This window comes from Gorilla gorilla, chromosome 11 (genome assembly GCF_029281585.2).
Source record: "Gorilla gorilla gorilla isolate KB3781 chromosome 11, NHGRI_mGorGor1-v2.1_pri, whole genome shotgun sequence".
Lineage (NCBI taxonomy): Eukaryota > Metazoa > Chordata > Mammalia > Primates > Hominidae > Gorilla > Gorilla gorilla.
The window spans coordinates 95,185,904-95,213,543 of NC_073235.2; the positions used below are offsets into that span (position 1 = coordinate 95,185,904).

At 35.2% G+C, this 27,640-nt stretch overlaps 1 long non-coding RNA gene across 1 annotated transcript; it reads left to right on the top strand.

Annotated features, from left to right (window-relative positions):
* Positions 1 to 356: 356 nt before the first annotated feature.
* LOC109025932 (uncharacterized) lies at positions 357 to 27,418 on the top strand. Its single transcript, XR_010129511.1, has 4 exons — positions 357 to 540; positions 1,298 to 1,381; positions 4,222 to 4,343; positions 26,084 to 27,418. It is a non-coding gene; the product is annotated as an uncharacterized lncRNA (long non-coding RNA).
* Positions 27,419 to 27,640: the final 222 nt, after the last annotated feature.

The following is a 27,640-nucleotide window of genomic DNA, read 5'->3' on the forward strand; positions in this document are numbered from 1 at the left end:
AATAATTTTTAAAATTACATATGCTTTCTTTAAAAATTGATCTTAGCATGCTTCACTATGAAGCTTGAGGCTTCACTGCACGTTGTACTGAAATTATGTACAAAACAGTGGTTCTCAAAATCTCTGAGTTCATGACACCTTTAGTATCTCAGGGTTTTTTGCTTTTGTTCTTGTTTTTTCTCACAAAGCACCTAAGTTAAATAAAAACAAAGCACAAAGCTATCAGCTTCATGTATTAAGTAGTAAGCTCCCATGTTAACAGTTGTAACTTGCCTGGTGCCCAATAGATGTCACTCTGTTTTCCTAGAAACTTTAAAATATCCCTCAGTGCTCCTGTTAATTCATGGTAGTGCGCCAAGGCACTCTGGCACCCAGTTTTGGAACTGCAGTTTTTAAAGTCATAAATTGAATGAAAATGATAGCAAAGGTGGAGGTTTTTAAAGAGCTATTTATAGGTCCCTGGACAGCATCTTTTTTCAATTAGGCAGCAACCTTTTTGCCCTATGCCATAACCTGTGTCTGCAACTTCCTCTAATTGGGGTGAGTAAGAGATTTTGTTATGTATATAATAGCTAGGAATATAGTAATAATGGCTTAAATCATGGTTATTTTTAAACTACTAACATTTAGAAGACAAAATAAAAATGCTTTGAAAAGTATAGAGGTTTTAGTGTAATTAGCAGGGAATAATGAAATGATTTGATAGGGCTACTCAGTTTTGTATAACTTTGGTGCTTTAAGTCTGAATGCAGAGCATGGATGTTGTAATCCAGCCTTTATATGTTTTCCCTGAAGAAGATTTAATTTATTTGGCCTTTTGAGAAACACATTTGGCATTGTAATACGTTTTGCTTCCAGGTTCTATCTCCAAGGATAATTTGACAAAATCACACATAAATTTATTTTCAGGGCACAAAATTTCCCTTTTAGGGAACTCACAGAGCTAGAGAGTAATACAATAATCACATTTGAATATTCAGTAAGTGAGGTCCTCATAGATCTTATGTGTATGTCACCATGTATATAATTTTGTTAATCACTAGATGTATGAGACAAGAAATTTGAGGAACCTTAACTAGAGATTAAAATAGGGATTTATATCAAAGAAACATTTAAATGCCTCCTTTACTATTTAAATACCTGCATGGTGAATCATTGAAAAAAATAAAAAGCATACAATTTGGGAATATTCTAAACCAAGAAGAATTTGTTATTCTGGTTGATTTTTTTTTTCAGGCTCCCACAGGCAACTTACCTTTATCTCTTTGTGATTTTTATTTCTTGTTAAAATATACAGAAATAGTTAAGCAGATTCATAGAGCTGAATGATAAAATTGTACTACGAGATGCACTGGGACTCAATGTGACCTTATCAAGTGAGGTGAGCCATTCATTAATTCAGATAATGGAACTTATTATCATAATCTTTTGCTTATGCTATTGTTGAGCTTAACTACTTATTCATATTTGCATATGCATATTGAGATAATATCATTTCATTAATTTCAGTACTGAACACTAATCCTCCTAAGAGTAATTGTGAAAGTTTCAGATTGCACTATTTTTAACTATATATTTGTATGTTATCTTCATATATGCTTGAATAACATAAGCAATTGAAACTTTCAATTACAGTATACTATTGAAGCAAATCAACAAATATATACACATATCCATTAGCAATGGTAGATAATTTTTGTAAATGTCCAGCACAGTTCTTCATATGTAGAGGACGTTCAAATTGGCTAAGTTCCTTTTCTCTCTTAATTATTAGTATTTTTCCTACTGCTCTTTGTATAATTATTCCTTCCTCTTTAGCTCCAATCCTTACAATCTATTCTTAACATAGCAACTAGAAGAATGTTTTTAAACATAAACCAGATGATGTCACTCCACCCCACAAAACTTCCACTATTCTCTGTCACACATAGAAAGAAAGAAAAAAAATATTGAAAACCTACAAAGATTTGCTATGATCTGGTCCAGGCTCTCCCTAAAATTTCATGTAATTTCCAGCCACTAGGCCTTTCTGGCTCTCCTTCAATCTCTTTAGCCTTTTCACTACTACAAGTTAGACTGGGTTTTGGCTGAGGTATTTCTTTTTTTCATATTTTGCCTTTGCCTAGATTGCTCTTCCAATAGATATTCACAATTCCACCATCATTTCTATATACGTGCTAAAAGGTTTCCTTGTCCAAAATAGCTTCAGTGACCACCTGATCTAGAATAGTCTCGATCAAAAGTTTCTTTTCCTTTTCCTCACCACTTGATATTTATATCAAACATTTATTTGTGTAATTTATGTGTTTGTTTGTTTTCTGTACTAGCATTATGATGACCATACTATTTGATGCCCCCAAAAAAATACTTTCGAGAATGACAGGGAAAGCTAAAATAATTAAAGTATATAATTTTGACATAGGCACTATTGACAAAAAACAATTGATGTTATGATAGTGTTAGATCTATGAAATAGTACTATTCAAAAGTAATTCTCTGAAATACAATTTTCTAAAACTAAAAGCAGCATATGTACATGAAACACCAAAAAACTTCCTTATATTTATCATTGGAAGATTTAAAATAGTATAAGTAGTAACTTATTTAATATATTTTTGATTATTTAATTAATTTTATAGTATCCAACTCTAATATAATGTCAGTAGTATTTGTTCAAAATATTTTAATGTTGTCTATTTATTTTTAATTTGCCTAAAAATTATCTTAAATGAAAATTTTTGGTTAATAAATTTGAAAATACTGAAACCCTCATCTCAGTCTCTGTGGATCCTAAAGTTTTTAGTTGAGAAAATAATTTTTCTCTAGAGAATGAAGTAGCTTGTAAGCTTGGAGAAATTTCTGCTAAATAAATGATATTATCAACTCTATTTTCTTCAATATGAAATATATAAATATTTCAGCTCATATATTTTTGCAGGTGCTATGCTTTTGCTTCCAATTATAATTTTTGACGAATATTTTGGAAGTCAAAACTTGTCTTCTATTTTGTTATTTAAAATTATATAGACTACTTTTGTAAACCTTTATACTATCAAATCACAGGCAATTTCAGTTTGATTTCATTCTGGTGCAGAATATAAGTTTATCCAAGTAAAACTGGAGTCACTTCAAAAGATTCCTCCCACTGACTGAGATATTCCAAAGCCAACTTTGCAAAATTTCAGAATTAAATATTATACTTCTTTGTACCCTCATTTTATTTGTTCAATTTTTCTTTGTGTTTGTAGAAAATTTTAATATTTTTCTGTTTTCAAGTTTTGATTTTAATTTACTAATTTATACTTTTTAAAGGTAAGTTTTGTGAGGCTACATTCATTACATGTTTTGAACAAAGACATACAATTAATTTTGAGAACTGCAATAAAAATTATAAGACTATTAAAAATGCAGTAAGTGCACTACACTTAGGCTGCTAAAAATGCAGTATCAGTAGACTACATTTAGGCTGCTTAAAGTTAGTTCTTCTAAGTACCATATACTTTAAAATTTTAGCTAATGATGGAGAACAAAGACAGAAAGACTGTTATCATATTCTAGTTGGCCATTTTGTTTTGTTTTGAGAGACGTCACATCAGCCTTGTCATAAAAATTATTTGGTTTTATCATTTTGACTGTGAGCAAAATATACAGCATAATATACAAAATAAAATATATGTACATCTTCACAACTTCTTGTTTAGGATGCAATTATATATATATATATTTATGATTATACTTTAAGTTCTAGGGTACATGTGCACCACGTGCAGGTTTGTTACATATGTATACACGTGCAATGTTGGTGTGCTGCACCCATTAACTCGTCATTTACATTAGGTATATCTCCTAATGCTATCCCTCCCCTCTCTCCCCACCCCACAACAGGCCCCGGTGTGTGATGTTCCCCTTCCTGTGTCCATGTGTTCTCATTGTTCAATTCCCACCTATGAGTGAGAACACGCAGTGTTTGGTTTTTTGTCCTTGCAATAGTTTGCTGAGAATGATGGTTTCCAGCTTCATCCATGTCCCTACAAAGGACATGAACTCATCATTTTTTATGGCTGCATAGTATTCCATGGTGTATATGTGCCACATTTTCTTAATCCAGTCTATCATTGTTGTTGGACATTTGGGTTGCAATTTTGAGTTTCATGTGTAGCATGTTTAGAACAACCAATTAAGATTTCTTTCTTTCTCTCTTTTTTTTTTTTTTTTTTTGAGATGGAGTCTTGCCCTGTCTCCCAGGCTGGAGCCCAATGGCGAGATCTAAGCTCACTGCAACCTCCACCTCCCAGGTTCAAACGTTTCTCCTGCCTCAGCCTCCCAAGTAACTGGGATTACAGGTACCCACCACCACGCCCAGCTAATTTTTTGTATTTTTAGTAGAGATGGGGTTTCACCATGGTGGCCAGGCTTAGTCTCGAACTCCTGGCCTCATGTCTGCCTGCCTTGGCCTCCCAAAGTGCTGAAATTACAGGTGTGAGCCACTGTGCCCGGCCAACATTTCTTAACCTAGTAATTTGGTTTTTATAGTTTTATTACCACAGTGAACGCTACACCAAAAATTTCATTTGAATTATTAACATAAAAAGAAATAATTTTGTGTTAAACTTTTAAACTGAATTTTCAATAGCATTCACAATCATATTAAATGTTTCACCTTTTACAGAATAAACTTCCATGAGCTTTATTTGTTAACATTTATTGATACACACAATTAATAAAGCATGTAAGTAATAAACTGAAATTACTTAACTGGTTGAGAATTTTTTTTTTTGCTAGGAGAACAAACACATTAACAGCAGTATCTTCAATTTTCATACATGAACAAGAAAACTTCGAAGCAAAAATGAATATATTTAATTTAGAACAATGATTTTTATTTGAAAAGTCACATTGCACAGAGTGATATATAAATGAATTTTCTGAAGATATATGTGTTAAATCAGGGCTTTCAGGCACAGTCTGCTTAAAACTTTGGAAAGAGATACTATTTTTTTTCAGTGCATTTGTATCTTCTAATTTTCTCATAGTAATATCACAGGGTCCCCATAGGTGATGCTGAATATGGGCAACTGTTTTTTTTTTTGTTGTTGTTGTTGTTTTGTTTTTTTTTTCTTACCTGTTGTCTTAGCATTCCCTAAAACAGGGGTCACCAAATCCCAGGCCACCTAGTGGTTCTGGTCCGTGGCCTGTTAGGAACGAGGCCACACAGCAGGAGGTGAACGGCAGGTGAGCAAGAATTACCACCTGAGCTCCACCTCCTGTCAGATCAGTGGTGACATTAGATTTTCATGAGTGTGAATCCTACTGTGAACTGTGCATGTGAGAGATCTAAGTTACACGTTCCTTATGAGAATCTAATGGCTGATGATCTGAGGTGGAACAGTTTCATCCTGAAACCATCCGCCTGCCCTGTCCATGGAAAAATTGTTTTCCACAAAACCAGTTCCTTCTGCCAAAAAGGTTGGGGACTGTTGCCCTAAAACACAAACCCTAGGCAAAATTTTTACAGTAACTATTTTATTGATTGTGCAACCCAAGAAATTCTTGAGGTTGGGAAGAGGATGAGAAGTTAGTAGGGGAAGGAAAACAAATATAAGGAGTGGCATTGTTAGACAGGTCAGAACTTTGAGACAATAGCTCTGTCTAGTGAGCCATCTTCAAAGGGGTTGCTTCTCTGACTGTTTACCTTGGGAGAAGCAGGGAGAAAAATAATATCTAAATAGCTTGTCTCATGCCTTCAGTGTTCACCCCAGAGAGCATTAATTACTGCAGCATCTTATACTTCAGCAGTAATCAGGAACCCAGGGAAAGAAAAGGAAGGACTTCCAATGTAGGTTGAAAGTGAGGCACCCATAGGGCATATCCAGCAAGGTTTTCAGTCTGTTGAAATGAGAGTGGGCACAGAATGAGAATATTACCAGCCACTGAGTGCCACCCAATTTAGAAAGCAAAGCAAGTGTGCAGAGATGGGTAATGCATAATCTGAATTTGGTACAATCCATTCATAGAGCAGGTCAGATCTGCTCACACTGTACTACGATATTCAATCCTCACCTTCGATTCTTCCCTGAGAAGAAGAATAAAAATTTAATCTTTAAGTATTATTGTTAACTGCTGCATCCTTAAACAAACAGCACACAGACAACTTTATATGATGTTATCCAGTGAAGTTACAGCTGGCCACCTTCAGCTATAATTTTGGGTCTTGCTGAATGGGGTGATCCAGACCTTGGATTTAGGGGTTATTATTCCTAAGTTACTTTGAGCTTCTGGACATGTGTTCTATGTAGTTAACATTTTTTTATTATCACTGGATACAAAATCTCCAAGACATATCCCAGTGAATCTACTGGGTTCCAGATATATTTCTTTTTGCCCTCACTATGTAGTAGCAACTATAGCTTCTCATGATTATCAAGATGGATGACTCCCACTAGTACATTCCATCTGCACCAGGATTAGGAGCTCAAGGTAGTTCATACATTTCTTCTCCACTTGGAAAATAACATCTCTAAACTAGCAAAGTCTAAGGTGGGGTGGAAAGCACTATATTTTGAGCATGGGAATATGTTAAAAATAACTGGAAATAATGGCAAGCAGGGGATCCCACTTCTACTCCTTACCTCCCAGACCTATGCTTCAGTGCATATAGTATACACTAGAAGACAACATCCTGGGATTTTTTTCTCTGAGCTGGCTCCTTAACTGAGTCTTCATTCTATCAGTGTAGTAGAATACAATTAGTAAGCCCCACGAATCTTGTGATTATCTATGCATCAACATACCTCCTTTGTGATAAAGCAGGCTCCTTGTTCTAAAGCAATCCCACATGAAATGCTCTGTTGAGATGTCAGGCATTTTTTAAGCCCTTAAATGATGGTGTTGATTGAAAAACTGTGCAAAAAAAGGCAAACTCATGTCCAGAATGTGCATTTGTTCTGATAAGGACAATCCTTATTCCCTTTCTGGTGGAAGGGGTCTTATTTCATAGCTCTGTCACCAAGTGGCTGCTTAAACTCCCGAAAAGTAGTGTCACATGGAAGACTCTGCAATGGATATGCACTGCTCTCAGACTGGACATTCAGGAATGGTAGCAATAGATCAGCCTTGGTGAAGATGAATACATGAATACATGTCATTAGCCTCATGCATAGCCTTAATCCTTCTGCTATGACCACCCTGGTCATGTGCTCATTGTGCAAGCATTACAATAGTCATCCTGTCTACCTTGTTGAAGAGATGCTCCCTGGAGATGGGTTCTCTCTGGTAGAAATTAATACTAGTTACACATATCTGCATGTGTTGTGCCCACTCCTATAGGATCTTCCATATACTTCCTTCCCAGAGTTCTTTAGCCCCGACTTATTAGTCTTTTTCATTTGAGGACTCTGACCATTGAGTCTGGCCACTGCCACAACCCAGGAATCAACATATTATCTGTACCTTTTGTCATCTCCCATTTCATGCAAAATGAATGACTGAGTTGACTGCTTAAAACTCTGCTCACCAGGAGAAGTTCCCTTTGTTGCTGTCTCTAAGGCCAACCCTGAGTGGGGCTGAAATGTGGTAGTGGTCTACTTCAAGTTTGCACCAACATTTTGGGCTGTCTCTTCTGTTAATCAGATCAGTTTCTTCCCTTCTTTGATGTTGCACACGAGGAACTTCCTGTTGCACATTTTGCCTTCTATGATTGTATGTCATTTACTTATTTATAATATTTATTGCTTTTCCCTTCTATGATTGTATGTCATTTGCTTATTTATAATATTTATTGCTTTTCCCTTTAAAAAATAATGTAAGCTCTATGAGGGTTACTTTTTCAATTTTTTATTAACTGATAGGTCTTGCTTGCCTAAAAGGACCTGGCATATAGTGCTGCATACATTCAATAAATGTTTGGTAAAAGAAAGAATAAATGAACTCTCTCTATCTCCTTTCCCTGCTTCAATTTTGTTCATAGTATGATTCACTATGCAACATTATATATTATAATATGTTTTTTTTCAGTGTTTCCCTCCTCCACTAAAATATAAAACACACAAGAGGTTGTCTGCTTTGTTTAAAGCATTATCCCCAACACCTACAGAAGAGCCTGCTTTGACAAATATTTTTTGCATTAATTAGCAAATAGACAAGGTTTTTCTCATTCCCTGTCACCAGGTAACACCTAATGCCCTGTAGGTTATATAACAGGCGCTCAGTGAAAAAGTTGTGATACAAAATAAATGCACCAAAATTTTGCCTCTGGCCCAGAGGTGGCCTCTCTCAATACTACTCTGATCTTTCAGAAGTAGAATTGACAAGAACTAACAAGATAACTTTGCCTCCTTAAACTTGTTCCTCAGGAAGTTTCAAAGGAAAATTCAAATAATTTATCAACCAAAAAAGACTAGAAATTCTCATTTTTTTAACACACATAGCTTTTATTTTGAATCCTGTCGATTTATAGTGTAAGGCTTCCGTGATTTCTATTACCTTATTTCATTGGGAAAAACAAAACAAAACAAAACAAAAAAGAAAAAACCGGAAGCCAATATCTTCTGAAGTGACATGGGAAGCTAGGAGGCTCCTTTGTTACCTTTACTTCACCTCACATGTGTAAAGAATTCCATTCTTAAAGGACATCACATTTTTTAAAACACTGTTGTATTTTATTATATGCATATCTGGAATAGAAAATCTGACAAGAGGGCAGCCCTGGACAATTTTCCCTATCATTACGTAGAAGATGAATATGGAGTTAATTTTCACTTTTGACACATTATATTGAGTTTTTAAAATTCATTCTGTCTAAGTTGGGTTTAGAAGAAGTCTAATCTCACAGTTTCATTTGAGGACAGCTCTATGAATATTTGTGAAAAATGAATATTTTATTTGCCTTGAAAACTATGATTCAATTTGATGAAATGAAAAAAATTTATGGATAATGTTTAATCACGACTGTCATATAAGAGCTAAGCTGTCAGCAGGATGCTATGACACCTAGAGTTAGTTACTTCCAGCTGAGAGAGGATCCACACAGCCTCTAATAGCTTAGGAAGCTGTGACTTGATATTCTGGCTCATTTAATAGATTCATTGTGCTTCATGTTCTACATGAAATTCTGTTTGAAACCAGCCTAAATATGTTTTAATGTTTAATGTCATTATATTCTTTATACATCTACTTTTTAAAATGAATGCAGAAATATTTTTCCAAAATTTAAAAAGGCATTAATTGACATGAACATCATTTTTATCATGAAGCTTAAAGAGATGATTTGTTAAGTTAATCAATATGTGATCACTATGATAATGTTATATACTCAGTCTTTTGCTGGGAACTATAGAGTTATCAACAATATATGGTTCATGTCCTCTACTTCTGAGGAATTCCTAAGTGGAGAGAGAAAAACTATGTAACCCTACAGTGTAATGTTTGGAACATACTTACTTGTGAATGTATGTGGCAAAGACTAGGAACGGTAGCACTGATTTTAAGTACAATAATTAAATAAAAGTGATTATTTTGCTTTTTTTTCTCCTTAATGTCTAGGAACTTTTGGTATTCTTCCCTTCCATTTATTAAGCTACATGCTCATTATTTCCTTGTTTCTTAGCAATAGCCAGACTTTAATCCAATTGGTCATTTACTACTTTCAATTCAATGTGATTCTTTTACTCTTCTCCTACTCAATATTTTTCAATATTTTGACAAAAATTTAGGCAATATGCCTATTAACTTTGTAGATGCTACAAAACACAGTAATTTTTACATTTTATAACAAAATTCAAATGTAAAAATGAACAAGCAGTTTGCAGAGATTTAAATAGCAAATGCACATTTAACAAGTATAAGAGTAAGTTTGGTACTTGGTTACAAAATACCAATTTCACATGTAAATAAAGGATTTTTTAACAATAGCATTGTGAAAAAGAATTGAACCTGAGACCTCATATTCAGTTTAAGACTATGTGATATTTTGTCCAAGAAAAAAATATATATGTTATGCAAATGGAAACTGAGTGTTTAGAATACCAAGGAAGATAATTCTGTTCTACTATAGACTACATACGTTATACCTGAAGTCTTATGTTTGGATATGGACTCCCTACTTTCAAAACACAGGAATATAGTATTATTCATTTAGAGGCTCGATATTATTATTATAAAATGCATGGTTGAAGAAAATATAAGTATACAGGTTGAAAAAGAAAATTAGAAAACACTCTAAGCACTGAACTACAATTTTAGACCTGAATAAGGAAAACTTTTTTCAAGAGCCAGAAATACTCAAAAACTGAGTTGACTACTGGAAGAAAATACTAATGTAGTGGTCTTGGGGTTTTCAAACATGGACCAGAAAACCAAATACTAGATCTGTATTGTAGAAGAGACTTGGGCAATGTTTAGTTAGCTGAAATAAATGTCCTTAAGTATGAAATTCAGTGAGTCTATCATATCTTTTATACATATACATATGTATCTTTTAATTGCCCCCAACCAACAATAAATATGTCAGTTCTCATATCAAAACTGCAATCACTTCTTCATCTATTTGCTTTTTATTATTTTTGCATAACATTTTTAAACTGTGTTTTTCAAAACTATAGTTACAGGGTAGAACACTAATACACTTCTCTCTTCCAAAACCCCCTTTGTAATTTATTATGTGAAGTTTGTTTTCTTTATAATACACAGTCTTTGAAACTTAGTTTCCACACTTATTTATTTATATTAACACTTGAGTCATGCTAACTCTCTAATCACTAGTATTCAAACCCAAAATTTAAATTGTTGCTTTTCTTAGCCTATTTCACCTCCCCAAGTCCTCTGTCTCTATATTCAACCACCCTTCAAGACCTATCTTCAATTGTATAATTTCCAGAAAGACTTTGGGGATACTGACACTAAATTTTTTTCTCATTTTTGAATCTCTACCATGCTTAATAAAACATTATTACCACCCTATTTACTTTCATGTGCAGATCCTTGAGTAAAAAATTATCCCTGAACTTCATGTCCAGAGACCTGGGTTCTAGTTATGACTGTACTTCCATTTAGCTGTGTAGCCTCAATAAAGCATTGAAACTTTCTGTATGACAGGAACTTTATCCATACAATGCAGATATATTTCAATTATAATAAATATTGAATGAATCTTTTTGCCTCTGGATTATTCTTATATTGTTGACTTGTTTAATTATTATAATATAAATTCATCATGAGAAGAGTGGTCTTCCATTGCCTTGTTTCCCCATAATACTTATCATTTAACTATTCACAAAATGTCTGCTTGCATACTTTCAATAAGCACAAGGTCAAATAAATTTAAAACTAACAAGTATTTTATAGTTTCATTCACTCTTTTTATTTGCTGACACTTTGATATATTTTCATTCCTCAAAATAATTTCAGTATCTTGACTTTTACATATTTTTTCAGGATATTAATGAGATGTCTCAATCTTAAATATTGTTTTCCTTATAAATGCTGTGTAAAGAATATATTTTATGTATCTTAAAATTATCCTTACAGTATAAACAAAGGTTTATTTCCTAAACTTATCTTATGACCAAACTGAGCAAATAAGAGAAATGCAATGCACTATTTTGCTCATTGATCACATGAATTGTCTCCAGCTTTGAATCTCTGTCCTCGTTTATTTTTTATTTTTACTTATTTACTTTTGAGACAGGGTCTGTGGGTCTTGCTGATACCCAGGATGGAGTGCAGTGGCACGATCATAGCTCACTGCAGCCTCAAATTCCTGGGTTCAAGTGATCCTTCTGCCTTGGCCTCAGAGTAGCTGGCACATGGGACCACAGACACACACCACCACTCCCTGCTGATTTTTTTTTATTTGTTTGATTTTTAGTAAGAGACAAGTTCTCACTATGTTGATCAGGCTGATCTCAAACCCATTAGCTGAAGCGATCCTCCTGCCTCAGCCTCCAGTTGCTGGGATTACAGGCATGAGCCACTGCACCCAGCCTGGCCTTACTTTTTAATTCAGAAATTAAATATACCACTTTGAAACAAGATAATATATCAACCTCTAGTAACAGATTTCTTCTGAAAAGGTGTTCCTAACAAAACCTGGAAATGACCATACCCTGGCACCTGCTGAGGGGCTCTGCCTGTCAATGGCATGGCTTCAACTGGAAGTCAATGATAACAGATAAGTCATTATCCCTGTGTGATATCCAGGATCTAACCCTGTCCATTCTAGTTGCTTCTGATGTTCCACCTTAGAATAATTGAATTCTAATGGATAATGACCAATTACTTTTCACTCATTAGTGTGAGAAGTGGTGTCCTCACTCACATGAAACGGAGAGCTTGCATGCTTATGTTCAATAAACTAACAGGCATGGCTACCAGTCACCACTACCAAGGAGGAGTCTTTGTCAAATTAGAAGTACTATTTCAGGGATTTGTGCATGTAGATTCACTGTTGAAAGAAAATGATCTATTGTCATTCCAGACATCCCATCTTGCTTCTGCATAATATTTTCAGTCCACAGAAAAGAATAAAGAGAAGATAGATCTCTTTAGTGTGTTGTTCTTTTATAGCTGCCCAATGCTAAAGCAGATTTCAAAAGTTGCAGGCTATCCTTTTTTTTTCCAAACATAATTAGAGCACTTAGCCAAACATGTATGCATATTGTAGCTGTTGACTATTGCCAAAAATACAAAATTTCAGAGGCACAAAATTTCATTGGCATACAAAATAAACATTTGCTTTTTATCCATCCATGGTCAACTGGGACAGCTCATTCAAATCCCACTCTTGGAATGGTTCCACAATTCCGCTGGATGGCTCTACCTTCAGGTCTGAGTCCACCTGAACTTGGTTAGGGAGGCTTGGCTTCACGTAAGTTCATTACTCCTGAAGGGATAGCAGCTACCCCAGGGTATCTTTTCTCATGACGATAACAGAGCAAGAGGGAAGAATGAGATGTCTTTGAAGGCTTAGACTAAAAACTGGTGCACTTTCACTTCCAGCAATATTTTTTGTTTAAAAAGAAATCAAATCAAACAGCAGTGAAGTAAAGGGACAGGAACATGTACTCCAACTTTAGTGGGAGGAAGTTAAAGTGTGTGTATATGGTGTTTCTTAAAGTTTAAAGATCCTTTTGATAAAAACAACAAATCATAAAAACACTCTAGTAGATGAAAGACAGAATTCTTTTACTTACAACTCCAAATTTTCCAGGCAGGGCCACCTAGGGAGTTGCATCCAGAGAAAGGGTAACAGCAAGCTGAAGCTATGGTGGGGCAATTTATATAACAAGTATAGTGGATTCAACTAGCTTCCCAGGATCCTTGTGCATTGGCTAACTTGAACAATTTCTCAGGCTCCAGGGCTTAGGGAGTGTGTCTAGTTGCCTGATACCTGGCCCTGGGGCAATTGAGGAGCCTACATAGTGGCCAAGAGTTTGAAAGCTCAATAAGGGGAGTGATTGGCTTGGGGAGTGGACTTAATCAGCTGCCAAGAAGGGAAAGTGACTACCCTCTAGCCTGGGCCTCAAAACTGGGTCCAGACAGTGATTAAACAGCAGCAAAAACTGTTACAATCTACCGCTTAAAGTCTTGACATCAGTTTTGAGCTTATTTGGCATATTTCAATGGCCAAATAGTAGCAAAGACTTTCACAGAGTAGAGTATAAATTGTCCAAAGAGCATAGAAGACATTTTATTATGGGAGTAAATAGGAGAAAAACATGTAGAAGAATAAAGAGTCCTTGTAGGCCAGTCCATCACCAAGATCTCCATTTTATGGCATTACTAAGAAAACAGAGCTGGAATTTCTGGGGTCCCTAACAATATCTTGGTGGAGTTGTAAAATGTTTTAAAAGTACCAATTATGTGGTTTTATGATAATAATATCTTGATGTATCCTTGGGTCAAGGTGGTAGTTCCAGTAGTTACCTTGTAGAGGGTATACAGTTAGTAAAGCATATGTAAAGGTTAGTGATATTTGTTTGAAACCAAGTGAAGAGGTGGTTGTGGTCATGTTCAGAAACATAGAGTGGGAGGTCGTGGTGGTGAGTTGAAGTGGGAAGAGTAGGGAGAAGGCACTGGGAAATGGGAAGTTCACTCCCCAAGGGAGTCAATGGGTGGACTGATATGAGGTAGTTTCCTTTCTGGGGAAAGTAGTAATCTTCTTTAATGTTTAGAAAGGCACTGATGCTAGTAACTGCTACAAGTTCTTCCTTAAGGCATAGGAGTTTAGGAGTGTATGTTTTTACAGAGAGCCATGAGTACACACAGAGGTCAGATATATCTAACTTTCAAAATAGCCAAGGGAATTGGGAACAATATTTAAAATTAGTGTTACATATGTTGGGCCTTGAATTAAAAAATTAAATTATGGGGCAAGATACAGATGCATTTAGGAATTCATTTGTCATTTTGTAACTTATATAGGAGTTCTTTGATAGGCCCATTTAGGTCTCCCAATTAAATTAGCTGTCTGGGACCTATCCCAGAGAGAAAAGTTCCATTGAATGCCTTTTGTAAGAGCCCAGTATTGTGTATTCTGAAATGTGAAATGTGTGGCTTAGTCACTATCAGTAATGTCTGACACGTCAAAGTGAATAAGAAGTATCCCAGGAAGACTCTATATTGTGGCCTTAGTGTAAATAGCAACATGTGTAACCTTGATATATATTTTGGATACTTGTGAAGCAAGAGATTCTCAAAGTTCTTTACTCTGAAGGGGACAACTCTCAGGCAATGGTTCAAAAGTTTGCAAAAATGTGGAGATGGAGCCATTTGCTGACCATGATATCTAGTGTTAAGATGACTACCTAGTTTGGGCAAGCGACCTGACCCTTGGGTTTCATTCTTTATCTGGAACATTCTGGGTAAAAAATGGAAAGCAGTAATATTTCCCTGTGCTCCATCATGTATGACAGTGACAATGCTATTGTACACTCTACAAACTCCCACTGCTGTTCACTCAGTTAATCATAAGCGGCTCTCAGATATCTAAAGGGCTTGGAAGAGGGGTAAACTTCTCCAACACCATGGCATCTGGCAAGCGACTGAGGTCATTGGAGGCCATCCCCTCTTGCAAGTGGAATATGCCAGAGGGCTGATTTACTCCATTCTACATCGAGAAGTCCTTTGTAGCTGTGCCCAGCTTGTCTGGTTCTGCTTCTGTGACTCAAAACATAATTGGCAGCTTGATATGAAGAGTCACAGACTTAAGGTCTGTAAAAGCCTCTATTTCCAGGAGATACCAGTATGTGGCCAGCATGTTCCTCTCTAATGGAGACTAGCACAAGAATGAGTAGGATTGGCCAATTTGCATAATTTCATTGGCTCAGGGACATAAAGGCTGTCACTAATTGTCTGATAGCTGGCCCTAGAGTGATTTAGGCAGGTGCTTACTGGTCTCAAGTGTGAAAATACAGTAAGGCAAAAACTTAGCTGTTCGAAAGGGGGAACTGACCAGCCTCTTGTCAAAACCACAAAACTGGGTCAAGATAGCGTTTCAAATAAACTACATAGGGGTATGAGTGAACATTTGGAGCCAAAAAATCAATCTGTTATACATAGGCACTACTACAAAGATTCTTCATGTCCAAATTATTATAATTTAAGCTGAAGAGTGTGTTGGGGATGGTGGTAGAATAAACTCACCAAATAACTAATAACTAATGGCTACTAGGTAACAGAAACTATGTGAAACACTGAGCTGAAAATGACTGCTGCTTAACAATGAGATCTTTCCTGTTTTTCATAGCCCCTTTGAAAATATTTTATTGCTAAATCGTGTATACTATACCGACAATTAACAGGCTTTAAATATACATAATTATAGCCACTTTTAAAGTAATAGCTTAATTGACAGCAGTAATATGTTTCCAAAATCTATCTAAACTATGCTTTCTTGGCCCCCTTTTTTTTTCTATTTTGACTTTTTAAAACTTCTGTATTCAGTCCCTCAATCTAAACAACTATTACCTCAGTAGACTTGCAACCAGGTCTTTATGTTCTTGTAATTTGAAACTTTTAAATTGTAACTACTATTTGGAAAATCATCATCTCCTTTATTTGTTTACGATGAGTTACTTAATATAAATTTGTTTATATTTTATCATAATCACATATCAAAATGACTTTGTTTTATTCTCCTTTTCACTTAATAATGTTTATTTCATTTTTTCCCTTACTAAATTAATTGAAAATTCTAGGCTTTTATTTACTGAGCATAGTTTGATGATTATATCATTACATGTACCCATGTTTATTTGTATTATGAAAAATTACATGAAGTCTGTAGCATGTGTTTACTTTTGAAGTAGGAAGTATGGGAAATGACAAGTCTTTGCTTGCTTTATAACATGTTATATTACCATGTGTCTAAAGACATATCTTCCTTTCGTTCTATCAGAGACAGATCTTTCTTTAATTCTACAGGCTTAGTCAAATGTCATAATTTCCAGTAATTCTGGTAAGTACACCAACCTATCCACCAGTTCTCGATATTTCACCCAATTTTCTATTTTTAAATAAAATGATGAGTTAAACATATTTCCAAACAAATAAAGCATTTATATATTTCAGTTTAAACAAAGCATTTATTCGTGGTGAAAAAGAAAGATGATGATGTATCTGGAATTCTAGCTGTTCTTAATGACGTGGGACGAAGGAAACTTTCAGTACATGGGTTTAATTGTCGATACAAAGATGGGCTGCTCAGTCCTTCAAGGAGGGACGTACAAACCAGCTTGAAACTCCTGCAGGGTCTGCCTCAACCACGGACAACCTATTAGAGGTCACACATGTGTCAGGGCAGCTCCATCTGGTGAATGAATGAGACAGAGAACAAAGGCCTTTGCCATTTTGACCTTAAGAGGGTCACTTCCGCAGGCAATACTCCATAACTCGTTGCTAGCTTTTCTGATGTTTTGTCAAATCTGCATTTTTGTTTGACTCTTCCTTAGCCTGATACTGATTTCTGACATCTCTCTTCACATGTAGTGAGTCCTAATAAACATCCTGTACCCCATACTTTGCTTCTATTTCCAGAGAGCACAATTGGTGACATAACAAAGTAGGAACATTCTGGAGTCTATGATTATAGTCCTAATTCATATCTTGAATTTCAAGCATTAGCAACTTCAGGAAACCCAAGTGGTTCAGCATATTTTCACTATAAATCAAATATGCAAAGTTGATGTACAATCATTGGCCCTTGTTGGAATTATTTAGAAAGTCCAAAGTCTCTTAGAAACCAGAAAATATATCTATAGATTTCTGCTTATTAATGCATTCATTTAAATATCTGAGCATTATTCATTCATTCACTCACTCATTCTTTCAAACAAATTTTATTCCCAGCTGTATGCTGGCTGTCTTGTTAAGTGCAGGGATACAGAGATAAATACATGATCTCTGTCATTAAGGCACCTAATGATGACAGAGATAAATATAATACATAATTTTGAAAGCACGTATATTAGAATTAGTTTTAGTGTTTTATCCATTTTTGTTTCTGTTTTTGTTTGGCTGCTGTAACAAATTACCACAAGAATAGTGGCTTAAGACAACACAAATTTATTGCTTGCAATTCTGGAGGGATGGAAGTCCAAATTCATTCTCACCCAGCTAAAGTTTTACAATTTTGTGGGGCTGGTTCTTTCTAGAGGCCTTGAGAGAATCTGTTTTCTTGTCTTTTCCAATATTCAGTAGCTGTCTGCATTCATTGGTCAATAGCCTCTTCCTCTTATTCCTCCAGTCTTTCTTTCACTTCACGTCTCTTATTACTTACCCTGACCCTCTTGCCTTCTGCTCATATGGACTCTTGTGACTACATTGGGCCTACCTAGATAACCAGGATGATCTCCAAAACCCAAGAGCCTTAATTTAAGCACAGCTGCAATGTCCCCTTTACCATGAAAGGCAAAATTTATAGATTCTGAAGATCAGAACATTAACCTTGGGGGCCATTATTCAGCCTACCACACTACTTAACTATGTGGGTAGAGACAAGGGCAGGTACGAAGTCAGAATATTGCTGCTAAGAGCATCCTAAGGTATTGAGGAAGGTGCTGAATAGTAGGTCAGTAAACTTTGCCAAAACATAGCTTTTAAGTAGAGTGTTGAAAGATAACTAAATGTTTGTTAGTGAAGGGTACAGCAGAGGTGAAGTGTACCTTCTAGGATGACAGAGTAGCTTCTGCCAAGGCATGGAAATGACAGGAAATATAAGTATTCATGGAATTCTAGCTGTCAGCCACAAGACGCATACTTTTCTTACACTTTATTTCTGAAAAATAGCATGTTTCTTACAATTAATGAGTATATTTAACATAGTCATTAATTATTCCTATTTTATGTTTTCTATTAAAATATGAATCTAATGTAATTTAATAAACTTGATTTATATGATGCTAAGAAAATATTGAGAGATGAGACCAAAGAACAAAACATGTGTCAAACTCATTACAGGTTGTAACCATGATAAGGAACTTTTAAACCATACTGGTGATCACACAAAGTTTTTGATTTTCTTGAAGAAGTTATTTCACATAGTTTGATTTTAGTTTTAGAGAAATCACATTGACTGCATGGAAGAAAAGTATGGGAGAGGAGCAATAGTATAGACAGAGAAAAGAGATGTTTGCCATAATCTGGCAAATATTGAACCCTGAAGGAAGAAGGTGGTAGGCTGTTGATTGAGAGGCAGTGAGACATAGAAATGACCAATTTTGGTAAATGATTTGTTGTACGTAGTGGGAAGATAAGAAAAGGTACAGTAATTTCAACGGCTTCCTGATTTGGGCAATTAGGAGAATGATTGTACTTTTTGTTGAGAAAAGAATTGAGGGACAGATGTTTTTTCAGAGAGGAATGGGTGAATAACAATATGTATGTGTTGTATTTAGTTTTTGAGGCATGTGTGAAATATATAAGTTTAAATATTCATCAGTATTTGTATATAAGTGTATGAAGCCCAGGAATGGGTTTTTAGATGAAGATACAGATTGAGCAATCATTCAGTGGTAAGTTAAATCTAAAAATGAAAAGCAAACAAACAAAAACTCTTCTATGTACTGTCAACATTTTGACACCAAATATGTGGGTTTTCCAACCAACCAATTATGACATTGGGTGCTCAGAGTTAACACAGATCCCATAGGTTAGGGGGTCAGACCCCCAAGACTGCCAACCCCCCCATACACAATTCAGATGCCAACTGAAATTTTAGGGTGTCATCTGTGCTTCTGACCAACTATCTCTAAATCAAGCGTTTCCATGACCTCCTCCTTGGGTTGAATAATTTCATAAAACAACTCACAGAAATCAGGATAAAAGCTTACTTGCTAGCTTATCAGTTTATTACAAAAGGATACAACTCAGGAATAGTCGGATGGAAGAAAATCATACGGCAAGGTGTCCAGAAGAGGTGTGGAGCTTCCATGCCTTCTCCCAGCACCTCCACAGGTTTGCCAACCCGGAAGCTCTCTAAATTCTCTGAACCCTGTGCTTTTGGGTATTTACAGAGCCTTAATTCTTAGGCAATATTGATTAAAACCATTGACCTTTGGTGAATAGTTTCCCATAGTCTCTCTTCCCTCCCAGAAGGTCAGGGGTTGGGGCTAAAATTTCCAACCCTTTAATCACAAGATTGGTTCTCCTGGCAACCAGTCACCATCCTGAGGCTATCCTGGAACCCTCAGCTACTAGTCATCTCATTAGCATACAATAAAACACTTATTATTTTGGAAAGTCCAAGGATTTTAGGTATTTTGTGTCAGATAATGGAGACAAAGACCGAATATATATACTTCTTAATATATCACAAAATCACAAAACCTTAAGCAGTGACGACACAATATGAAAGAATGGCATGAACATTTCACTTTGCTTATTTGGGCTGTTCTGGGGTCAGCTTTCTCTCATTTTGGAGGACTGTCCAATTTTGTGTATTAATATGAGATGCAGTGTTCTGCTTCTCACCATGGTAGTATATAAGTTGGACTAACTTTTAGTTCTCTGCCCACTGATGACCTAAGTTTTGGGAATGTGACTTGGGCTCAGCCAATCAGTTGCTCCCACACAAAACTTTAATCTGGAGTTAGAGGCACAAAGAAGAAGGGTTAGGGCTCATTTATAACAAATTTGTTGTGTTCAGTGAGAGCAGCACCAGGACCGTAGTGTGAGATTTCTACCGTGGTAGGGGCAGAGTCCTAACCAGACTGTTAAATACTTATTTCCTGACCTACTTTTAATTTTTTACCTCTTTTCAAAGTCTGATCCTATAGTTGGTCATTAATTCTCAAATTCTTAACATTATTCTCATAAAAACCCTTTACTGCCTCACCTAGCTATAGTTGACTTTTCTTCTTACAATCATGATTCATAAAGAAGACGTATAGAATGAAAAAAGAAATAGGAGGAGAAATTAGAAAAAAAAATTTGATGGTTACAGATAATACGAAGAACCTCATATGTGATGGTTACTATCAGTCTGAGCCTTTTATGTTTTCCAGTAAGAATCTTTTACTTTTAACCTAACAATTGTGAATTGCCATACTTCCTTCAAACAAAACAGCTTCACATGCAAAAGACAAGCAATGATAGTCTTGGAATTTTCCAAGCTGGTTTGATGAAAAAGTATAACTGGCACTACTGATTTTATTGCTTAGGAATGGATTAATCTCTTTATAAGTTTGCTTTCACTGCCCATGCATATATTGACAAAAGTGGGTGTTTTATTCAGTTTAATAAAGAATTTTATATGTGCTTGTGTGTGTATATAAGTACAAAAAGGCTTACTTAATGTATTTATATTTTTCCAATTCTGAAAGACCTTTATGGACTATAAATATTGATTAAAGTGATATTTTTTCTCAGAACAAGATAGCTTAACTATACCCATAAAATGGCAATTTGACGGAGTGTATGGATCTTCTGCAAATACTGCTACACAGGGTTAATTTTAAAATGTAATCCAGCTCATATATCATTAAAACTTTTTCTTCAATAGTAAAAAGGTCCCATTTTCACATTACAAAGATCAAAACACATAATTTTCATATTGTTTTAAATGGAAATGAAAGATTTCCTAGATAAAATATAAAGAATACAAAATCGGAATATGAATTATTTCATGTTTATGAAAGCATCAAAACATAATATGAATTTTCTAGTTTAGTAGATCATGTTGAGATTTTTGCCCATAAATAAACTTTTGGGTTATTTAATACAAGTATATGAACATCTAATCATTCCTTTATTCACTTCTGCCAATTTTATTTTGTGCCTTCCATGTGGCAGTAACTGCATTAAGTATAGAATGATACATATATAGAGGTTTTTCTAGTGAAGGGCTCAAGGTTTGAGTTGATGGTAGAAATTGATTCAGTTATAAATAGGTATAAGGCAAAATAGAGAATGAATGTATAGTCAGAAAATTTTAAAAAATAGAGTAAGAAACTGTAATATAAAACTTAAATAGTTAAATGGATTTTATTAGTCTATAAAGTCAAGGATTTGTCTATTTAGAAAAGGAGCAGGCTATACCATTTATCAATATTTTCCTACTTTAATTTCAAAATAATTCACATTTATTAGAGTGGACATAATATATTCGCACAAAGGAAACTTAACATGAGGAGAACTCCTTAAGAATTATAAAGTATTATTCAATCACAAACCTAAATGACCTAAAAGGTAAAGTGCAGAGAAAGCAAAAGGCAGGTGACCTAGAAGGTATTTAATACTTAAGGGAAATAGTCCATCATTTTCTAGGTGCCCTTGAATGCTCACACTCTTATGTTTTTGCTGTGAGCAATAAGCTGGAGACTCTATTTTTTGTTCTTTCTATCAAAATAAGACTGATTTTCTACGTTATAATTCCCATTGCCTTAGAATTTCATTACTTGAGTTATAGTAGTTAAGCAAGTCTTTTAATTATAGCATAAAATGCTCTAGTTACAATAGTTTAGGGAATATATTAATCACTCACTGACATTTACATATTTAAATGTCTTGTGCTCCACACACAATTCTAAAAAGAGAAAAGAGGTTTTTTAACATTTCTTAACTGAGTTACTTTAAATAAGGTGATTTTAAGAGCAGTATCTGTTTATATCAAGCATCAAACATTTTGGTGGTGACAAGTTATGTGAATGTATTTAGAATAAAGGTTAAATGCCAATTCCATTTTTCAGATTTAATAAGTAGATTTCAAGTATAAAAAATTATTATTGAATAAAGCCACATATTTTAAAAGTCTACTTAATATCTCCACTGAGAGTCTATATTTAAGTGGAGAACTAAATACTTAGATTTCATAATAAACAAACAATGCTTTACATTTGATTCTTAATTCTAATATAGTTAAAATTAAATGTAATATAAAAGCTGTATAAATATTTTTAAGTTTACATAATGAGGCAAATGAAATTGAGTATTGTGTATGCATGTAAATGTACACGTGTGTTTTGGTTGCTGTTTATTTTTTGTTTTTCTTCAAAATCAATAGACAAATATCAAAGCTTTCAGATTCATTGATGTGATAACATTTGATGTTTCACTTCAATGTGTAAATAATTTGACTGCAAATTTATAAGTGTGTTTTATTCAAGGGTTTTCTGATTTTTAAAAAAATCTTGCTGGGCCACAAATATTGCCAGGCTTTGTCACAATTTTTTGTTTGTTTGTTTTGTTTTTTGTTTTTGAGACGGAGTCTCACTCTGTTGCCAGACTGAGGTGCAGTGGCGTGATCTTGGTTCACTGCAACCTCCACCTCCCGGGTTCAAGCGATTCTCCTGCCTCAGCCATCCGAGTAGCTGGGACTATACGCGTGCACCACCATGCCCAGCTAATTTTTGTATTTTTAGTAGAGACGGGGTTTCACCATGGTGGCCAGGATGGTCTCAATTTCTTGACCTCATGATTCACCCGCCTTGGCCTCCCAAAGTGCTGGGATTACAGGTGTGACCCACCAAGCTCGGCCTGTCACAAGTTTTTAGTGTTCTATTTTAATACAGAAATTAGATAAATCCAAAGAGAAAGACATTTCATATGTGGTAGAGTTGTCGGAAGAAATGAGAGTCTTATAAATAACTTTAAAAATTGTGAAGAAATAAAGACAAAATAGTCCTATGCAGTTTGATTTAAATATATTCTTAATAAGAGCTACTTTTGTGAAAACCAGAATATTGAAACATGTAGATATGGATCTTCATTAGTGACTGACATAATATATTGTTATTGTTACTATTTTATTGTATCAGCCAACTAATATTGAGTGCTTTGTGTATCCTAAGCACTATGCTAAACACTGTACCAGTATTACCTGATATAATCATATTAATATTTATTATTTCACTTTTCATATGAAAAAATTGAAGCACAGATTAAGACACTCCAAAATCATACCTCTATTGATTATCAGCACCAGGATTTGAATTGAGGCACTCTGATCCAGAGAAGCTTTTGTTTCCATGAAGCTTATGTTGGGGAAAAATAATCAAATTGCCTGTACTCAGTTGTATAAATATAGGTTGGTTGTAGATGATTCTGGCTGATTTAACAGAAAAGAAATTTATTCAAAGGATATCACACAGTTTTCATAACAGTTAAGAATACAGAGGAAACAGGGCACCAGGGTAAGTACAGACCAAAGTCCAAAACCACTGCCAAAGTTGCAGCAAGGAGAACAGCACAAATTTGCTTGCTGTCACCCGCCACTAGATGCTTTTGTTTGGAGCCTTGAACTTGACTTACACTGCCACTGACATCAGCACCAGTGCTCTCTGTGTACTAGGAGGTGGACCTTGTGACCGTTGCTGAACTCAAAAGTCAGATGTTTCTGCTGTGAAATAGATACCTAATACAGAACCTGCTTCCTCATTCATTCCCTCCCAAATCATATGCTTGTAGTGTGGCTAGAGTTTCTGTTTCTCCTTGGTCCAGGCAGAATTTATGAAGCTTGCTATTTATCGCCTTAAAGATTAGAAGAATATTCATAAGGTATTAGATTGCCATAAGGTTGAACAAATCAACATTCAACTTCAAGGATTCAACATTGTTTTCTTTTCTTTTGGGATACCTCTGCAACAGTTCAAATCTTATTTCTGCCCTTGGACGACCAGGTTTATAAATATTGCAGATTCTCCACTGACTGCTTTGATCCTATCTTCTATATTTATGTATACTACTTAGCATATAATAAAAGATTATGTTACAGAATCTCAAAATTAGTAATTATGAATTGAGATGGTGTTATACAGTACACTAACATCCGGAGACTTGATTATTCCAAGGAAAATATTTAGAGAGATTAAATGATATTTCTATCCTTTAGACATACACATTTTTTAGCTTACAGCCTGCTTTAGGCAAGCAACAGACTCTCAGGATCTGCTCCTACCAGGGTCTGAACATTTCCTCCCAGTTTTTAAAGAAACAAATTCAAATAACATTGTAACCTCCAGAGGAAAGTTCAAGCTCTTTTATAGTATTGTTTAAACAGTACAGCTGAGGAAACTAAAGACAGAGAAGTTAAATGCCTTGGCACTTAGTCAAGATTTACAATAAACTCCTCTCTACTTAGGACCCACTAACAGGGGCTGCATTTACACCAAAACCATGAAGGTGGCCCAAGTCATCACTGAGAAGTAGTACAAGCACCGAGGGAACAACTTCAACAGGAAAAAGAAAGCATGGAAGGAGATCCTAGCAGGAAGCTCCACAAGAAGATAGCATGCTACATCTTGCATTGGATGAAGCAGGTTCAGAGAGACCTAGTGACAGCTATCTCCATCAAGGTGCAGAAGGAGAGATCATTGAAGTAGATTTTCATGCAAAAAAAAAAAAAAAAGTTGAAGTCTTTGGACTTCGGGAGTCTGTCCAAACTGCAGGTCACTCAGCCTACAGTTGGGATGAATTTCAAAACACCAGTTGGAGCCGGTTGAATCTTTCTGCTATGCTGTAATATTTTCAGTAAACCCAGAACAACAACAACAACAAAAACAGAATGGACGAGAAGCAGCTGAGTCTCTTGTTTACAGAGTAGCTCCTAATACCCCTTGCTGTCTGTCTCAGTGCCCAATGGGAAGATAGTCAAAACAATATTCACACCTGTGATTCATCTCTCTACATGCAGTGTGTGTGAATCTTTATATACTGCATATTAAGGATCTGTCTTTACAGATAAAAACTAAAGCATTGAAGGAACTCCTTGTTTTGACTTATCAAAGTCCTTAAGAAAATACTAGAAAATTATAGCTATTGTTTCAAATTTTAGCTTTATATTATCACTTGAAATGTGATGAAATGTGGCTGATAGATAATAATTCACTGATACCCTACAGACAATTCCCATCTTAAAATGGACCATTGGATTGAAGAATTAAATAAAATTGAGGGTTTTCCTTACATGTTTTGTCTAAAGAGCAAAGTAGAAACAACTGTTCATAGATCTTCATTGAGGATTCGCATGTGAAGTAAGTACTGCTAAACAAACAGTGACTTATCAACCAGTTCCATAAATCATGAACAAAATATTTGTCCCAGAGAGACTATTTTTCCACCACATCTCTTGTAATAAACACAGAGCCAGTTCAGTTAAAATAGTTTAAGTGTGGACGGTTCAGGGCTTGCTGAGTGGCACTCAGTAAGAAAACCCAGCAGAACATTTACTTCTCTCTTTATTCCAGAGCACCAATGGCCAAGGCTGGCAGATCCCAGAACACTGAACAGACATTTGGTCTCCTATGGCCTGCCAATTTTCACAGTGGGTTCCAACGCTTTGGGTCAAACCAAAATAGACCTGTTAGAAAAATGTCGGTTGGAATACGCTAACAATAAGACAGAATAAATGTGATTATTTGGCCTCATTTTTCTAGGACTTGAGTAATTTTATTATAACATTCTTGAGGGCTGGAAAATCTGAATGTTAGGACACCAAATATCTCCAGAAAACAAGTTTTATATTTCTAATCCTGCATAATAAGCCTGGGGCCACTGCAGGCCTCATTAATAAAAACCTAATGGTATAACAATAACGAGGAGGAAATGCCAATGCCGCACAAATCTGTTGAGACTGAAATATTTGTCACCCCAGCAGGCTTGGTGCATTTGACACTTCATGAAATCAGCCAAAGTGGAACTAAAAACAGCTCCTGGAAGAGGACTATGACGTCATCAGGTTGGGAGTCTCCAGGGACAGCGGACCCTTTGGAAAACGACTAGAAAGTGTGAAATCTATCAGTCTTCGATATGAAATTCTCTGTCTCCGTAAAAGCATTTCATATTTACAAGACACAGGCCTACTCCTAGGGCAGCAAAAAGTGGCAACAGGCAAGCAGAGGGAAAAGAGATCATGAAGCATTTCAGAGTGCACTGTCTTTTCATATATTTCTCAATGCCGTATGTTTGGTTTTATTTTGGCCAAGCATAACAATCTGTTCAAAAAAAAGAAAAAAAAAAAAACATCTGGAGAAAACAAAGGTGCCTTTGCCAATATCATGTTTCTTTTTGACAAGCCCTGAGATTTCTGAGGGGAATTCACATAAATGGGATCAGGTCATTCATTTACGTTGTGTGCAAATATGATTTAAAGATACAACCTTTGCAGAGAGCATGCTTTCCTAAGGGTAGGCACGTGGAGGACTAAGGGTAAAGCATTCTTCAATATCAGTTAATCAAGAAAGGTGCTCTTTGCATTCTGAAATGCCCTTGTTGCAAATATTGGTTATATTGATTAAATTTACACTTAATGGAAACAACCTTTAACTTACAGATGAACAAACCCCACAAAAGCAAAAAATCAAAAGCCCTACCTATGATTTCATATTTTCTGTGTAACTGGATTAAAGGATTCCTGCTTGCTTTTGGGCATAAACGATTATGGAATATTTCCAAGTATTGTTTAAAATGATAGCCCATCTACAAATTCTTAGCAATACTTTGGATAATTCTAAAATTCAGCTGGACATTGTCTAATTGTTTTTTATATACATCTTTGCTTGAATTTCAAATTTTAAGTATGTGAATTTAGTTAATTAGCTGTGCTGATCAATTCAAAAACATTACTTTCCCAAATTTTAGACTATGAAGGTCGTAAATTCAACAAATATATCTACACACACAATTATAGATTGTTTTTCATTATAATGTCTTCATCTTAACAAAATTGTCTTTGTGATTGTTTTTAGAAAACTGAGAGTTTTAATTCATAATTACTTGATCAAAAAATTGTGGGAACAATCCAGCATTAATTGTATGTGATTGTTTTTATGTACATAAGGAGTCTTAAGCTTGGCGCCTTGAAGTCTTTTGTACTTAGTCCCATGTTTAAAATTACTACTTTATATCTAAAGCATTTATGTTTTTCAATTCAATTTACATGATGCTAATTATGGCAATTATAACAAATATTAAAGATTTTGAAATAGAATATGCGAATTGTTCACATACATAGAAATGAAAAGTTCATTTCATAAAGAAAGATGCTGGGTGAAAGAGTGCTTTTGATTGAAAGATCACTAGATTAGTAGAGGGCAAGACTTCTAGTCCCTAATCTACCCTTAATAGCCATGTGGTCATGTGTAAGTCAGTGAACCCATCTCATTCTCCTCATACTTTTTTCATCTCTAAAATGAGGGTATAATTTAAGCTC